We start from the raw sequence: 17,515 nt of genomic DNA on the forward strand, positions 1-17,515 counted from the left end.
TGTCACCAACTGTGCAGCTGTTAAAAATCTTATCATAGAAATATGTTTATGACATAGAACATTATTTGCAATATATATTATATAACGTATATATATACATATATATATATGTATATATATATGTGTGTTTTTTGTTTGTTTTTTTTGCAGTATGCGGCCCTCTCACCGCTGTGGCCTCTCCCGTTGCGGAGCACAGGCTCCGGACATGCAGGCTCAGCGGCCATGGCTCACAGGCCCAGCCGCTCCACGGCATGTGGGATCTTCCCAGACCGGGGCACGATCCCGTGTCCCCTGCATCGGCAGGCGGACTCTCAACCACTGCGCCACCAGGGAAGCCCTATTTGCAATATATTTTAAGTGAAAAAAATACCTTTATAAAACAGCATGTATGAAGTAGTACTAAAAACTGAGAGCAGGTGTTTATAGAAATTAGGTACTGGAATCACTCAGTTATATACCACAGTTAAAGAGATAAGGTCAAAAGTTCCCAAACTTTAACCACAGTTTTAATTCGATTTAAATGCTGGCATCATCTAAGAGTGGTTTTACAACTTCAGAAAGTTGGCTCTTTTACCCCATCCAAACTTCACTGGGTCAAATTATTCCAATTTAGATATGACTTTAACATAATAAACTTGTACCATGTGGCAGCAAGCTCATGCATACATCACCTAACTGTACGCTCTCCAAATGAGGCTTCTTAGTGAATATAAATATTCCATTAATCCCAGTGTAATTCAAACTATGAATGTACAGTGGTTAGGCTGGAGATACTCCTAGTTTATGGGGCAGATGACACAGGAAAGTTGGGAGCCAATAGTAGTGGCTGGGGTATGGAGCGGTGATGGGGAGCACAGACAGAAACTTTACCTTCAGTTTTAAAGATATTATGTATATCAAGATATAAATTTATTGCAGCAGAATCTTATTATAACATGGGGTTTAAAAAAATCATTTGCACTGGGGTTGGCAAACTTGTGTAAAGGGACAGAGAGTAAATATTTTATATTTGCCATATGATCTCTGTTGTATCTACTCAGCTCAGTCATTGTAGCCAAAAAGCAGCCACAGTAAAATGTAAATAAAGGAGTACAACTGTGTTTCAATAAAACATTATTTATAGACAAGGAAAAAAAATCATTTGCATTGTAAGGGGAGTCCTACGTTCCAACAATGAAAACACCTGGACAAACAAAACACCTGGAATTTTCTGTTCTTCTTGTCTTCCTGGGCTTGTGCTAGGCTCAACGCAGTGCCACCAATGGGAAGTTCTCTGTGGAACTATATAGGAAGTTTTAAACATGTATGAGCTAACATCTATATTAAGTAGTTGGGCAAAAATTCCTTCGGTGATCTTGTATTAACTGAAATTTGGAATGTTATCATTTATGTGATAAAGTAATTGTAAAAATTACCACAGGCCTTAAAAAACAGCATGTATGATGCCGCGGAGCGGCTGGGCCCGTGAGCTATGGCCGCTGAGCCTGCGCGTCCAGAGCCTGTGCTCCGCAACGAGAGAGGCCACAACAGTGAGAGGCCCGCATACTGCAAACAAAACAAAACAAAACAAAACAGCATGTATGATATAACCCTAATTTTATTAATTATATATTATAAAATATATGTTTATAAGAGACTTTAGAAAGATACACAGTGAGGTGTTGACAGCAGTTGCTTCTGGTGAGTGGGATTGTTTTTATTTTCTTTTTACTTCTGTAACAAAACATATTGCTTTTATAATTGACTGCTTTTATTATTGGGAAAAAAAAATCTTCAGAATACCTAAGTAAATATGACACGGCACATTTTAGGGGAGTCACAGGCCCAAAGAACATGTAGCCAACAGTTCTAGTAAATATTCCACCATGCCCTGGAATATTACTCAAGGGCCCTCACTTTCTTGAGAAAAGAAGTCTCACCTCTCCTGTGGTCTTCTCAAACGGTCTCCTCACAAAGCATTTCAATATGGCCTTTTCTCCTGCCTTACCTCTCACTAAAAGCTCTTCCACTCAGCTCAGTGGGCCCCTAAATCTCCCAGACCAAAGCTATCCTCATCCGTTCCATTCCTACTTTCACCTCTTTGCTCAGCCTGTCCCTGCTTCCCAGATAGCCCCTTGTATCTACATGAACCCTACTTGTCATTCAAGCCCCACACCCTCTGAACAGTCTTCCCTGATGACTCTAGTTCTCTCCTGATTGGGAGCGCCTAGCCCCAGAATCTAGTGGAACCTCAGAGAGACCTGGCACTTGTCAGAGCAGAGAGCTATGAATGGAGGACTTATTGGTGAACCCATGGGAGGTGTTCCCTAAAGACTCCCAGAAACACTGCTGAGGAGGGGGACATTTTGCTGGAGGCGGGAGTGAAAAATCTGTTCATATTTTGTTCTTTATTTTCCAGATTAATCAGTTCACCACTGCTCTAACTTGATGCTAGGAAAGATTTAAAAATCAGATCCCCCAAAGAAGGTGAATTTGCAAGCACAGAGGCATTTAAACAGTGCTTTGAAGTTCATTTGTAAAAATAGAAAGATAGGACCATACTGCACTCCTGTCAGATGGAAAGAAACAAACTTTCCCCTCACCAGAGTGTTTGTTCCCTAAGCCATTAGAGGGAACACCAGACAGGGAGACCCCTTGATTACCAGGTACTTATGTGCTCCTCTTTAAGTTCTCATTGTGGTGGATGATAGTGGAATTGGGTCCACAAACAGAAGGAGGAACAGTGTGTGTAGAAAAGAGAGAACCGGTGGATAATTTAGTGCCTACATGTTGATGGTTGTTTCTTAGAGGAAAGATGCTAATCACTGTCTCTGTCTTTGGAGGAACAAGCAAGAGGAAATGAGCCTCTGTCAAGTAGTAACAATTATAAGGCCAGCACTAATTAAGTACTTACTATGTGTCAGGTACTCTTCTAAATGCTTTACATTTTTATATAATTTATTCCTCACCACTCATGAGGTAGGTACCATTATTATCCTCCTTTTACAGATGATGAAACTGAGGCACAAAGGGATTAAGTAACTTGTAAAATAACTAGTACAGAGTACCTGAACTCTTAACTACTGGAGAGCCTTTAGCATCAGATCACAAGCGATTTTCATAAAAGGAATATCTTGACCACTCGACCATCTGACACTTTCAATGCCTAGCAATCTCCAAGAATAGAGCAATAACTGGTGTCCTTAAAGGCTGCAGCTTAATGAGTGGCCTGTGGTCCAACCCACCCCATCAATCCTACTCCCTAAATACACCTATCGCATCCCCTCCTCCACTGTCTTCTCCTCCTACCATGCCTTTCTGCTCTCTTTCCTCCTGATGTCCCCTCTTTTTTTCTCTCCTACTCCTCCATTGCTACCCTATTGGGATAACCCATAGGCACAGTTTGGCTCCCCTTATGGCATTCAGAATCAAAAAGGCTGCTGGTCCCTAAGCCACACCTTTCCAAGCCACCTTCTTTGGGAATGAGATCCTTCCCATCCATAGGCTGAGTACAGGCAGCCTAAAAAGCAATGAGAAGAAGAAAAAGACCAAATAATTCTGCAAACGAATTACCCAGCTTGCCCCCATGTCAGGGAATATCAGTTGCCCTGATTGGTTTGTCTTGCCTTTAAGTCAAGAAAATAGCACAATGTGGACAGCACTCTCTTCCTCTCAGGAGCCAGCTGTAGTGTAAGGAAAAGAAAGCTGGGCTCATTTCCTCTTCTGCCTCCAACAATCTGTATGACTTTGAGCACATCATTTCCCATCAGTTTCCCCTCCAACGATGTAGAGATTAGACTATATTGGGGAGCTCTCAAATTAGGAACCATGGGTGAATTCAAGGGGATATATCAATTCCTAAAGGATAATGTACAGGATTTTTCTTTTTTATTGAAAATTTTATTGAGATAATTTTAGATTCATATGCAGTTGTAAGAAATAACAGAGATCCCAATTTCCCAGTGGTAACATCTTGCACTATAGCAGTACACAACTGGGATACTGATATTGGTAAAATCCACCTATTTTATTCAGATTTCCCCAGTTTTACACGCACTCATTTGTGTATTTGTTGGTGTGTGTGTGTGTGTGTGTGTGTGTGTGTGTGTGTATTTACTGCTATACAATTGGGAATTTTCTTTTGCATGTGTTTTCTGGGAAAGGGTTCTTAGCCTTCATCAGATTCTCTCCAGTATCAGAGATGCAAAAAGGGGATTGGATCCCAGCTCTGAGAATTCTAGAAGACCACACCACAAACCTCTACAGCTCTCTGTTCCAACAGCAATATTTAATTAGCACTTACCAGGGACTTCCCTGGCGGTCCAGTGGTTAAGACTCTGAGCTCCCAATGCAAGGGGCACGGGTTCGATCCCTGGTGGGGAACTAAGATCCCGCATGCTGCATGGCGCGGCCTAGAAAAAAAAAAAATTCCCAAAAAATTGCTAATTAGCACTTACCACATGGCATGCACAGGGATGCTTGGGGGGGAGAGTTGATGGAAAGAGATACAGGGAAAGCAGGGAAAACCTAGAGGTGTATAACACAGTCCACTGAGCTATGCTACAGCAGGGGAAGACAGACAGTCCGACAGGTAAACAAGTCATTTATTAAACATTTATAGAAGAGGGATGGCCTTGTTGCTTCAGGCAGCTTGGGAAGTATTTCCACAGAAGCTGATGCTTGAGCTACATCTTGAAAGATAGTCCAGAATTCTTCAGCTGAGAAGAGAAGAACTAACTGTTAAAATTCATTCCTCTTAAATCATATCTATTCTAGCTGTTTTGAAGAAAACATGCCTACATTTGTTTATTCTACAATGTTAAGGTGTCAAATTCTTCAGCTCCCGTGTGTTGGTGTTGAGACCAAGGGATTTTTTCCCCCTGAGTCTACTTTCCACTGTCTTGTCCAAATTGGATACCATATCCTGCTGACTGAGCTTGAGAAAGGCATTTTATCTCTGACGCCTTGATCACATCAGAGCTTATATTTAAAGCATGAGTGATGAGAAGAGACCGCAGCCAAGTCCCTGGCTCTGTCCCATGCCTAGAGCACCCTCTTCTCTCTACCGAAGGCTCCGGATACCAATCCTAGTGCAATGGCTGGTGGGAGTTAGAGCTGGCCAGAACCATGAGTAAAAACATCTCTGCTCTCCAGTCAATTCTTCAATAAATGGGATCTCCTTTTCCACAAGGGCTCATCAGAAATCCTCAGGGCTGGGTGCCCTGGTTCCCCTATGTCTGCCCTCCCCACGTTCAATGTTTGGCTCCCTTGTATGGGCTCTGGCTCAGGCATCCCTTGGGGTCTCTTTCTCTGTGTGGATTTCAGGTCCACATCAGGCTGTTTAGTTCCCAGTGCTGTTTTCAGAAGCTCATTCTCTCTGGTGGAGCCATCCCTGAGCCAGGGAGACCAAGACCCTTCCATCAGGCCTACTCTTTGAAGAGCCCCCTAGAAGCCTGATTCAAGGCACCATTTCTTAGGACTTCTGTGTCCTCATGCAAGTTATTTAAGCTAAACTTCAGTATCTTCATCTGTAAGATAGGGATCATAATAGTACCATCCTCACTGGGTTATTTTAAGCGTTAAATAAATTAACCCAAGTAAAGCTCTTAGCACATGACAAATACTGCATCTACATTAGCTACTACTATTAACATCTAATTTTATAATAAAATTATTTCTGATTGTAAAAGAATTAATGATCACTGTAGAAAATTTGTGAACTACTGAAGAGTTTAAGGAAAAAATAATCATAACATCTAGGCAAGAGTGATATAATCATTCTGATGTATAGTCTTCCCAGTTATTCTGTGTGTGTATATATATATACTTACAGGAAATAAAAAAACTGGGTTCATATTGTGTACGTCTGTTCTGTAACCCATTTTATTCAACTGATATATAGTATTTTCCATACATTGGTACTTAAATACTCTTAGAATATTTTAAAAAGACTACCTTTTTTTCAAGCGTATCGATGTAACCCAACTTAGGTAACTAATCCCTTAGTTTGGTAGTTAGATTGTTTCCTATTTTTATATTTGTAAATACCGTGATAAATGTCCTTGTTCATAAATTTTTGTGTGCATCTCTGTTTATTCCTTAAGATAAATGTTTAGAAATAGAATAACTGTGCCAAGTATCAATAACTTCAGTGACATTTCTGGGACTGTTTTTATTTTATTTTGTTTTGTTTTAATGTCAGGTTCTCAGAATTGAATTAACCACAATCTTTGGTTCATGACATTATCATAATTGTTACTGGATGGCCTGATTTTGTTAATTTAGGTGGTAAATTCATTTCAATAATGTAACCAGTACCTGTGAATCCACAACCTCAAACAAAAGCTAGGACTTCAACAATAACCAATATTTAACCCATAAGGGCTTCCCCCTCATTTCCCTGCACTCCCCAACCAAGGGAACCTGCATCAGATGTTCATTTCTGTGCTTTTCCTTTTATATGGTTTTACTGTATTTGTATATATTCCTAAAGAGTAATTTTTTAAAATTGTTCTTAGCTTTATAAAAAGGATATCATGTTGCATGTAATCTTTCAGGATTTTTTTTTCACTTAATATTACTTTGCTAAAAATTCATCCATATCATTACATTTTACTGTAGTTCATTTTGACTGGTGTAAAATACCCCAGTGCGTAAATACACCACAGTTTACCATCCACTCTTCCACTCATGGGCAACTGCATTGTTTCTAGGATTTAGCTCTTGTTCACATTGCTGCTATGAACATTACTGTAAATGTCCCCTGTTGTACTTGCACAAGAGTTTGTCTATGGAGCCGGTTTATACTTCCACCAGCTGTAGGTGGGAGAGCCTCTGGGTCTATATTCTCTGCTACACCATGAATCCATCTTGTCAGGTTGCTTTCCAGACGGGTGGATCAATCTACCTCCTTCCAGCAACGTATGAGAATGCCAATTTCCCCCAAACTCTTTCCAACCCTAGAGATCATTTAAAATGTTTGACCATTTGACAAGAAAAAATATCTCCCTGCTGTTTGACTCTGTGGCAAGGTACTGACCCCACTAAAAGCTGAGAGAGAAGGGGTTTGGCTCAGAGAACTGTTTCCAGTCTGATAACTTCAGTGACATTTCTGGGACTGAATCCCCAGTGGCTCAGCTGCTTTCCCATGTCCTAAAAGAGGTGACACAGTTGCAAAGAGTGAGGGGGCCCAGGATGGGAAACAAGCCCAACTCACCACAGTGTATGCTTGTCTCCTGGTCCCGGCCTCTGCCAGTGTCAGATCACTCTTTCTCCTTGATGAAGCAGGCATTCTCTCTCCCCACCCCCACCCAAGAAAAGCCAGTATAATGCTGCCCTTTGTTATTTGAATTGATAAATTTAAACCTCTTTCCCTGCTTTGCAGTAAAAGAACTTTCTATTTTGGGCTTAGTGACATAGCCAAAACCAAGCAGAGAGCAGCAGGCTGCAGCATGAGTTAATAGTCTTTCTTCAAGAAGAGAACTCACATGCAAACAGAAGGACCTTCCAAGATATGTCATCTGTATAGCAACATGCAGCCTTGTTGCCTGCTTTTCTGCTGACATATATTTCAAGGTTCAAAATTGAACACTACCTAACTTTTGGAGTAAGCTGATGGATTAAGCCTGAACAATCAGGTTTCTTAATTCAAATCAATTTGATAGGATCTCCTCTGTGTACCTAGTGCTGCGCTGGGTATCGTCAGGGAAGAGAATTCTGCCTTTAAGGGTAATTCTAGCCACCAAAAATTACACTAATTTGAGGAGAGCCTAAACATTTACCTAAGAATATGCTTTCCTCTGCTAGTCCGCTTCTCTGCCTGAAACCTCCACATTAGTGTAGGGTCCTGGGTCTCAAGAAGCCCCCAGAAGTGCACAGAGATCATGTTTATAAGAGGAGCAATCTATTTAAACCATAGGCACCTGTTAGCACAAAACCACAGCCTGGAAGAATAGGACAGAGGACCTACCATCCTCTCTTTTGTCAAACTTTTTCTTATGGGAGTTTTCAAATATGTACAAAACTAGAGATAATAATGTAATAAACCCCCATGTACCTATCACCTGGCTTCGACAATTATCAACATATGGCGATCTCGTTTCATCTGTACCTCCCATCTCTATTTTAAAACCAATTTAAAGCAAATCATGGATATTTTCATATTTAAATACTTCTGTATTTATCTGTAACAAATAAGACTTTTTTTCAATAACCACTGTATCACATTTTAAAAATTATCAATAATTCCTTCTTTTATTAAAAAATCAATAATTCCTTCATACATCTAGTATCCAGTCAAATGTCAAACTGCCCTGATTTTCCCAAGTATCTTTCTGTAATACTTTATTCTAATCAGGAGCCAAGCAATGTCATTTGTCTTTGTTGATATGTCTCTTCTGTCTCTTTTAGTTGATAATTTTTTAATATTTAATTTATAACAGTTTCCCTTCCTCTTTTACTGCTCTGAATTTTGGTGTTGTTGAAAATAATGGATATTTTAGTTACTAATGCTGTGTAACAAACCACCCCAGACCTAGTGGCATAGAACACCACCAATTTACTGTGCTCATGGCTTCTATGTGTCAGGAATTCAGAAAGGGCACGGTGGGGATGGTTTCTCTCTGCTCTTAGCTGCCTGGGGCCTCAGCTGGAAGGATTCAAAGTCTGATGATGACTTCACAGCTCGGAGCTAGAAGCATCGAAGGATTGTTTTCTCACATGTCTGATGTCAGAGCCTGGAGCACTCAAAAACTAGGACTGCTGACCAGGGCACCCACACGCGGCCTCTCCATATGGCATGGCTTCCTCAGAGCCTGGCTTTCCTCAGCATAGTCAGACTTCTTACATGGCAGCTGAGGGCTTCAAGTTCAAGTAAGTGTTCCAGCCAACAAGGTGGATGCTGTATCACTCTTTATGACCTAACCTCAGAAATCACAGTGTCAACTTTTGCTGTGTCCCGTTGGTTGAGAGTAAGTCAACAAGCTCACCCAGACTCAAGGAGAGTGGAATTAGTCTCCACCTTTATAGAGGCAGGAGCAAAGTTCCACAAGAGCATGTGGGATGGGAGATACTGTTGCTCCACCTGGCAATTAGGATGGTCAGTAAGGCCTGCCTTTCCTGGACCAACAAGCAAAGATGTTACAAACAGTGGAAACCTAGTGGAAGAGAAAAGAGGGGAGTTTATTTGTTTGCAGGGCTACTTCCTACCATTGTGTGGATTGTGCCCTGAACAGCAGAGGGGGTGAGTGGGGCTGCAACGCAGCTCCACTTGCCACACCTGTACCTGACTATGGGGTTGTGTCTTCAGGAAGAAGAGGCATATTTCTAATACACATAAGACTCCATATGGGGAAGAGGTGTCCCTGAATGGATGGTAAAAGATCACTCAACCTAGGAATTCCCTGGCAGTCCAGTGGTTAAGACTCTGCACTTTCACTGCAGAGGGTGCAAGTTTGAAAGATCATTCAATCTAACTTATGCTTATTGGGTACCTATTGATTGAACACATGCTAACTTGGAGAATATTAGGTCTTCTTTTGGTTAAAGTTGCACACACACTTGGCCAAGAAATATCTCAAAAATAAAAATTATATTTTTTAAATGGTGAAAGTTTTTAGCACTAGGTACTTTATGACTGCATTGGTCTAGAATGATCTAGCCCTATCTTTGAAGAAGCCAAGACACTGTATTCCAATGACTGAGGGCCCAGTCTGATCCATCAGCTGCCAGCCTTCGCTGGATGCAAAAAGTGGATGCAGGATTTATAAGGAACCAGGCCAAAAAGAACTGAGGATTTTCTTTTCTTCTTTGCAGCCCCTATTCTTCATTCATATAGTTTTTATAGTTTGATTAAATCCCCAGGGAAGTAGATGCTTTCATTTCTGTTTATGGCTAACAGGAAAATAAAATAATATAGGTAAGACAAGGAATTTCCAAGGACTTTAAGGACCAGGACAGTATCAGATACCTCTGAGTTTGACAAAGGCACGTGTGTTATAAGGCAGCTCACACAAGTCCAGATATAAATCTTTGTAAATGAGATAATTAAAAAGCTGTGATCATGCTGATCAAGCCACGCTGGTGGTCCACAGAAAGCCTCAAACCGCAAGGCTCAGGGCACTTAATTTAATTTAATTTATTTATTTTTTACTTATTAGGCCTCAGGTGCAGAGTGTTAATCACTTTTCAGTTCATGCTGTGCTTTTACGCATGTACGCATGTATTTCCTCTTATGCCCACTCCTCACTCCTGTCCTTTCCACAAGCAACCATTTTATTTGTTTGTTTGTTTATTTATTTATTTACTGCACTGTGCGGCATGCAGGATCCCAACCAGGGATCAAACCCGTGCCCCCTGCAGTAGAAGCATGAAGTCTTAACCACTGGACCCCCAGGAAAATCCCAGGCAACTGTTTTAATCTTTAATTCCATTTTTTGGCTTGTATGTGTTCAAGGGAGTGTGTGTTGTTGTCTGGTTTGCATGCATTTTAATTTACATCCATAGCCTTGTGATATAGATCTCACTGTGTCTTACTTTCTCCACTGTGCACTTTGTTTTTAAGACCAATCCACACTGCCATGTGCACTCCAGTCCACCATTCCTGACGGCTGCAGAGGACTCCACCATGTACACACGGCATGTGGTCTCTCTGCTCCCCAGTAATGGGCACTACCGGTGCCACCCAAAACAATGCTGCCATGAGCAGCCTCATGTGTGTCCAATTTTGGACCCATGTGGCAATCTTTTTAGACAATTTCTCATCCATGTGGTGTCTTTTTATGCATCAGAAAAGGCACCTCTTCCTCCTGGAGGACACAGCCCTTGCACAAGGCTTGGCAAGGTGGAGCTCAGGTTTGGTTTCAGCCCCTACTGGCCCCCTCAGTAGAAGCCTTGCTCAGGACACAATCTGCACAACTGTAGGAGGTGGCTCTGACAAAAATCATTTCCCCCATCCTCACTTCCACCAGGTTTCCACTCTTTTGAACAACACTCCTGATTGTTGCAGGAAGGGGAGGGTGTTAACAGACTGCAGAAATCCCATCATAGGATATGTGTATACTTCATGTGACCAAGTAGTGCCATATTGCTCAAGCACTGTATACTTGGGCTGTACACAGTTATCCTTCTCAAATGGTTCCAGCATGCTTCATCCCCTTCCATACCTCAGACCTGTGACACACTGCCACCTCAGTGCCCTGGAGCCTGCCTCTTGCCTCAGTGTCTCTTGGTTAGCTCGCCAACCTTACATTCTAGGAGTTACTAACTCATATCTTTGGCTTATTGATGTTCCCTTTAAAGAGGTCTGGGTCAGGGCTTCCCTGGTGGCACAGTGGTTAAGAATCTGCCTGCCAATGCAAGGGATATGGGTTCGAGCCCTGGTCTGGGAAGATCTCACATGCTGCAGAGCAACTGAGTCCATGCGCCACAATTACTGAGCCTGTGCTCTAGAGCCTGTGAGCCACAACTACTGATGCCCGCATGCTTAGAGCCTGTGCTCTGCAACAAGAGAAGCCACCACAATGAGAAGCCCACACGCCGCATCGAAGAGTAGCCCCCGCTCGCCACAACTAGAGAAAGCCCATGCACAGCAACGAAGACCCAACACAGCCAAAAATTAATTAATTAATTAATTAATTAGGAAAGAAAAGCCAATCAAAAACTGGGCAGAAGACCTAAATAGACATTTTTCCAAGGAAGACACACAGATGGCCAATAGACACATGAAAAGATGCTCATCATCACTAATTATTAGAAAAATGCAAGTCAAAACTACAAGGTACCACCTCACATAGGTCAGAATGGCCATCATTAAAAAGTCTACAAATAACAATTGCTGAAGAGGGCATAGAGAAAAGAGAATCCTCCTACACTGTTGGTGGGAATGTAAATTGGTCCAGCCACTATGGAAAACTGTATGGAGGTTCCTCAAAAAACTAAAAATAGAGTTGCCATATGATCCAGCAATCCTACTCCTGGACATATATCCAGACAAAACTATAATTTGGAAAGATACATGCATCCCTATGTTCATAGCAGCACTATTCACAATAGCCAAGACATGGTAGCAACCTAAATGTCCATTGACAGATGAATAGATAAAGATGTGGTACATATAAACAATGGAATACTACTCAGCCACGAAAAAGAATGAAACAATGCCATTTGCAGCAACATCGATGGACATAGAGAGTATCATACTAAATGAAGTCAGAAAGAGAAAGACAGATATTATACATATATGATATCACTTATACGTGGAATCTAAAATATGACATAAATGAACTTCCATGGAACAGAAACAGACTCACAGACATAGAGAACAGATTTGTGGTTGGCAAAGGGGAGGGGGAGGGGAGGAATGACTTGGGAGTTTGGAATTAGCAGATGCAAATTATTATATATAGAATGGATAAACAACAAAATCCTACTGTGTAGCACAGGGAACTATATTCAATATCCTGTGATAAATCATAATGGAAAAGAATATGAAAATATATACATGTGTATAACTGAATCACTTTGCTATACAGCAGAAACTACACAACACTGTAAGTCAACTATACTTCAATAAAATAAACTTTTTTTAAAAAAGAAGTTATTGTGTCATCTCAGATGACTAATCAAGAAGAAATGGGCCGGGGACTTCCCTGGTAGCACAGTGGTTAAGAATCTGCCTGCCATTGCAGGGGACACAGGTTTGAGCCCTGGTCCGGGAGGGTCCCACATACCACAGAGCAAATAAGCCCACACGCCACAACTACTGAGCCTGTGCTCTAGAGCCCGAGAGCCACAACTACTGAAGCCCATGTGCCTAGAGCCCGTGCTCCATAACAAGAGAAGCCACCACAATGAGAAGCCCATACACCGCATCGAAGAGTAGCCCCCACTCACCGCAACTAGAGAAAGCCCGCGCACAGCAACAAAGACCCAATGCAGCCAAAAAATAAACAAATAAATTAATTAATTTTTTTAAAAAAGAAGAAGAAATGGGCTCAAATTAAGGCAAGGGAGATTTAATTTGGCTCCTGATAAAGTATTTCACAAAAGAGGAAACACAGGCTGGACTAGGCCATGGGCAGGAAGATGGAAATGTCATCTCATTCCAGAGTCCTTCAAGGAACAGAAAGAGCAGGAGACCTTGCCTAGTCTAGACTCGAGGCATGCCTGTCTGCAAGCAGGGGAAGGTCAAGGTGCCTTTCAGATCTGTTAACACTTCTGCAGAGTGGCTAGATACTCTAGCAAGCTGGATTTTTCATTCTTAACAACTGACCAAGAACCTATTCCTAGAGGATAAAGGAGGGCTGAGAGCCTGGCTAGGAGTCCAAGAGCTCAGACTACCTGCTCTGTCTGCTCTCTGGAACCCCTGGAGCATGGGCCTAGTCACTATTCATTTTCTTAACCACTTTTACAGGGCCAAGGGAAGGGGAATCTTAAAAGTTAATGTCCATTTAGTGGAAGAAACTTTCAAATAATCGAATCTTTCCTGTTGTATCACAGCCATATTTACCAATTATCCATGTAGAGCTGCTATAAAAGGTTTCTCCTAAAGAAAACTTCCTGGAGGTATTGAACAATGTCATACACAGAAAAAATGAGATCACAGCAGTTCCTAATGAGTTCCTTGGAGAACACATATGAGCAGGTCCATCCTAAGAGCCAGCGGCTCCCCAGCCCTTCTCAGCTGGGGCCCAGCAAGTGTATGAAAAAGTTTCCCCCTGTTGCTTCAGCCAACAGCTAGGAAATCCTAGCTGCACATACCAGGCTCCTTAAGCAATGATGAATCTGCTTCACTTCCTCCTTTACTTCCTAACCAAGAGTAGCAGTTTCAGTGTGGAAGCCAGAAAGGGCTGACAACATCACCACTTCCCCACAGCAGCTCACTCCGTTATCTTAGCACATTGCTTAAGAGGAAAGTCACCCTCCTCAAACTTCCTTTTGAAAGCCAGAACTAGAGATTATAGCTCTTAAATGGGGCACTCAATCTATCCCTTGAATTCTATCAGACTAAAATTTTCAAAACAAACCTCCAAGGTAGATGTCTAGGACCTAGGTTGGCTGGTAGAACTGAGACCCGGCTTCTGGTATCAGCCATGCTGTATATACCTGGCACAAGACCCTGCACATTCAGGGTCTTTGGATAACCTCAAAAATAATGCTATGGCCTTTCACAGCAGTAAAATTTTCTAGAACTCTATGCTAAAAGAGGAAAAGAGGCTGCAGTTGCTACAGAAGATTTCTGGAAGCAATTTCACCTACTCAGAAGAGTTAAAGCTGTGTTGGAGACATACCAATAAGAAACAAGACCCAGGGTTGTGGGCACAGCCACCTGGGGACAGGTCCATTGTCCCTACCACTTAGGAATGAATTTTGGAACAACCACTGGGTGACTGGAGAACATTGCTGCCATTCTCACCCCTGTTTCCCTCCTTTTCCCCTCCTCTCCCTTTCCCATTCTGAGACTAGATTATTTCTGTTTTACAGTAAGAAAAAGTATAAATATTCCCCTTAGTTTCAAAGAGAATCACTGTTGGTGACTAAGTGAACTCAGCTGTTTCTGACACATAAACCAACATTTAGATAATCACCATCCTTTTGCAAGTCTTTTGAAAAATATTGGCTTACACTGTTTGATCTCCTATTTTATCCTTTTAAATTTTATCATTCTTGGAAAGGCATAGTACTCAGTGCTATGGAGTGAAGGGCTGATTACATGGAATGTCCTGACATGATGAGATTACTTATCTAATCCAAGAGAGAAGGCAAAGGTGAAAAAACTCTAGGAATACAGATAAAAGGTAGGCAAATGCATAGGACATTAATCATAGCTCTACAGAGTTAGTGCAGCCTTGGAGGCAGGTGATGGACAGAATAGTGTATAATGCATTACAAAGAGAAATTACTGGACTTGCACATTTTTCTAGAACCAATTCATCAGTATTTCTCCTTTTTCACTACAATACTCAACCCAAAATCTAAACATTGCTAATTCTGCCCTCTACCTAAAGAGTGCTCATTTTAAAGTTATGTATAATTTAAAACATATAAAAAGTAGACCTTTTATAAAGCTAATAATTATTCACTAACACATAGTGAATAGTATGATTCCCCATGCACCCAGTATCCAACTTCGACAATCATCAATTCATGGCCATTATTATTTTATCTACACCCCCCCACTGACTTCCCCCATCCTGTGCCATTTTGAAGCAAATTCTAGTCATCGTACAGTTTCATCAATAAATATTCATTATGTATCTCTAAAAGACAAAAACTCATTTTAACATAATTGTTCCCACATTTGAAATTAATAATTCCATACTATACAGGTGATTATCTTTTAGGGAGCAAGTAAAAAATGTTGACCAGTGGAGAGAGGTGAAATATCCCCATAGCCATAGAGATGTGAATTAGTCATTGCCACAGGCTCTGTGGTTAAATAGGACATGCTTCTAGCTTTGCTGATAAGACCCAGAAAGTGGGTTATGAGGTCTCACAGTCAACCTAATTGTTGTTATTTGTTTACTCTGCACTTCTGGGTGGGGAATCATGGGATGAAATCCTCCTGAAAGGAAGATGAGAGAGCCTGCCTTCTCATGCGTGATTCCCTTTGGACAAGTTGAGACTGTGTAATTAGCCCATGTCACTGTGTCACACATTGCCTCAGAACTACACATACAGCTCAGGAACATGAGCAAGCATCTTAAGCCACAGAATTACTTGTAGATCCAGAGCACAGCCCAGAAGCAACAGTCAGAGAGTTTTCCAATGCCTAATTCTACTGGTTTCTATTTCTTTGGAAATATTTCAGGAATTTATTGGAGATATAATAACATTTAGTGGCATTCATAAGGGTTAGAAGAGAAAGCAGAGTCCTGTAAAAAAGGGGGGTTTGTTTTAAGAGATATATACATATTCCCTATATTCCTTTGTAATGACTGATTCACAAATGTTCCTTTAAGAATGTTACATTAATACAGGGTGGTTTACACATTCACAGAAAGATAGACAAAATGAAAAGGCAGAGGACTTTGTACCAGATGAAGGAACAAGATAGAACCCCAGAAAAACAACTAAATGAAGTGGAGATAGGCAACCTTCAAGAAAAAGACTTCAGAATAATGATAGTGAAGATGATCCAGGACCTCAGAAAAAGAATGGAGGCAAAGATCGAGAAGATGCAAGAAATGTTTAACAAAGACCTAGAAGAATTAAAGAACACCTAGAAGAATTAAAGAACAAACAAACAGAGATGAACAATACAATAACTGAAATGAAAGATACACTAGAAGGAATCAATAGCAGAATAACTGAGGCAGAAGAACGGATAAGTGACCTGGCAGACAGAATGGTGGAATTCACTGCCACAGAACAGAATAAAGAGAAAAGAATGAAAAGAAATGAAGACAGTCTAAGAGACCTCTGGGACGACATTAAATGTAACAACATTCACATTATAGGGGTCCCAGAAGGAGAAGAGAGAGTGAGAACCCAAGTAAATATTAGAAGAGATTATAGTCAAAACCTTCCCTAACATGGGAAAGGAAATAGCCACCCAAGTCCAGGAAGCACAGAGAGTCCCAACAGTATAAACGCCGAGATACATAGTAACCAAATTGACAAAAATTAAAGACAAAGAAAAATTATTGAAAGCAACAAGGGAAAAACAACAAATAACATATAAGGGAACTCCCATAAGATTAACAACTGATTTCTCAGCAGGAACTCTACAGGCCAGAAGGGAGTGGCACAATATATTTTAAGTGATGAAAAGGAAAAACCTACAACAAAGATTACTCTACCTGGCAAGGATCTCATTCAGATTTGACGGAGAAATCAAAAGCTTTACAGAGAAGCAAAAGCTAAGAGAATTCAGCACCACCAAACCAGCTCTACAACAAATGCTAAAGGAACTTCTCTAAGTGGGAAATGCAAGAGAAGAAAAGGACCTACAAAAACAAACCCATAACAATTAAGAAAATAGTAATAGGAACATACATATCGATAATTAACTTAAACATTAATGGATTAAATGCTCCAACCAAAAGACACAGGCTCGCTGAATGGATGCAAAAACAAGACCCATATATATGCTGTCTACAAGAGACCCACTTCAGACCTAGGGACACATACAGACTGAAAGTGAGGGGATGGAGAAAGATATTCCATGCAAATGGAAATCAAAAGAAAGCTGGAGTAGCAATACTCATATCAGATAAAATAGACTTTAAGATAAAGAATGTTACAAGAGACAAGGAAGGACACTACATGATGATCAAGGAATCAATCCAAGAAGAGGATATAAAAATTATAAATATATATGCACCCAACATAAGAGCACCTCAATACATAAGGCAAGTGCTAACAGCTGTACAAGAGGAAATCGACAGTAACACAATAATAGTGGGGGACTTTAACACCTCACTTACACCAATGGACAGATCCTCCAGACAGAAAATTAATAAGGAAACACAAGCTTTAAATGACATAATAGACCAGATAGATTTAATTGATATTTATAGGAAATTCCATCCAAAAA

The 17,515-nt window shown here is 40.9% G+C and overlaps 1 protein-coding gene across 6 annotated transcripts in view; it reads right to left on the minus strand.

Moving 5' to 3' along the window:
* Positions 1-4,265: 4,265 nt before the first annotated feature.
* The window catches only part of CDKL3 (cyclin dependent kinase like 3), an 86,906-nt gene continuing 73,656 nt past the window's right edge, over positions 4,266-17,515 (minus strand). For 5 of the 6 annotated variants that reach the window (XM_079917691.1, XM_079917690.1, XM_079917689.1 and 2 more), the window contains one exon: positions 4,266-4,697. The gene's annotated coding sequence lies outside the window, so the exon portion shown is untranslated. The remainder of the gene's footprint in view (positions 4,698-17,515) is intronic. The other variant, XM_079917688.1, reaches the window with a different exon arrangement.

This window comes from Stenella coeruleoalba (genome assembly GCF_951394435.1).
Source record: "Stenella coeruleoalba genome assembly, chromosome: 3".
Taxonomy (NCBI): Eukaryota; Metazoa; Chordata; class Mammalia; order Artiodactyla; family Delphinidae; genus Stenella; species Stenella coeruleoalba.